Here is a 909-nt window from a genome sequence, read left to right on the forward strand (position 1 = left end):
GTATGTTTTATCTTTCTTCTGAGAACCATATTGATCATTGCAATTAATTGGAGTTCTAATGTTGTTTTCATTTACAATATTTCAGTTATCATATATATTGCATTCTTGGTTCTATTTTCTTCCATTTGTACCAGTTCATATAAATCCATGTTTCTTTGAATGTTTCATATTAGTCTGTCTATTCCTGCTAATTCATATGGAGAAAAAAATTCCTTTATAGCTATAAATGTGTAAATATAACATATAATTTTATGCATACATCATATAGATAAAACAAAGCTTTAAAGTTTGCAAAGCTTTTTACTTACATTATTTTGTCTCAGCCTCATAATCATGTGAGGCAGGTACTATTCATGTTATTATCCATAGTTTACAGATGAAGAAACTATTCCAGTTGGCATATCATGAATTTGGGAGAGTTCCATTGGTTGTGTAGCCACAATCATCTACATCCCCAAAAGTGCCTGAGTCAGTAGGCCCGTCTCTCTGTTGAATTTACTTCTGAAGGTGGAGGTGACTCCTTCACTCACATTCTCAGTAAGAGAATCATGCTATAAGGGGAAGAGCCGAGGGGCCTTTCCCCCTAGGCTATGTGGTCCCCTCAGAAAAAGGGCCTCTTTGGGACAGCTAGGTGGCACGGTGGATAAAGCATCAGCCCAGAAACCAGGAGAACCTGAGTTCAAATCTAGCCTCAGATACCTACTAGGTGGGTGACCCTAGGCAAGTCACTTAACCCCAATTGCCTAAGCAAAAAAGGGGGGCCTCTTTGACCCATTTGTTCATTTTTTTTTATTCTAGGAGCAGACAGTGGAATCTCTGACATTGGGAGTTTCAAAGCATAAGCATGAACCACAGGAATTCAAAGGAATTTGGAAGTTCAAGAGTCTAGTCCAGGTATTGTAACACTAA

This window comes from Vombatus ursinus, unplaced genomic scaffold (assembly GCF_900497805.2).
Source record: "Vombatus ursinus unplaced genomic scaffold, bare-nosed wombat genome assembly UNPS02014813.1, whole genome shotgun sequence".
NCBI classification, from domain to species: Eukaryota; Metazoa; Chordata; class Mammalia; order Diprotodontia; family Vombatidae; genus Vombatus; species Vombatus ursinus.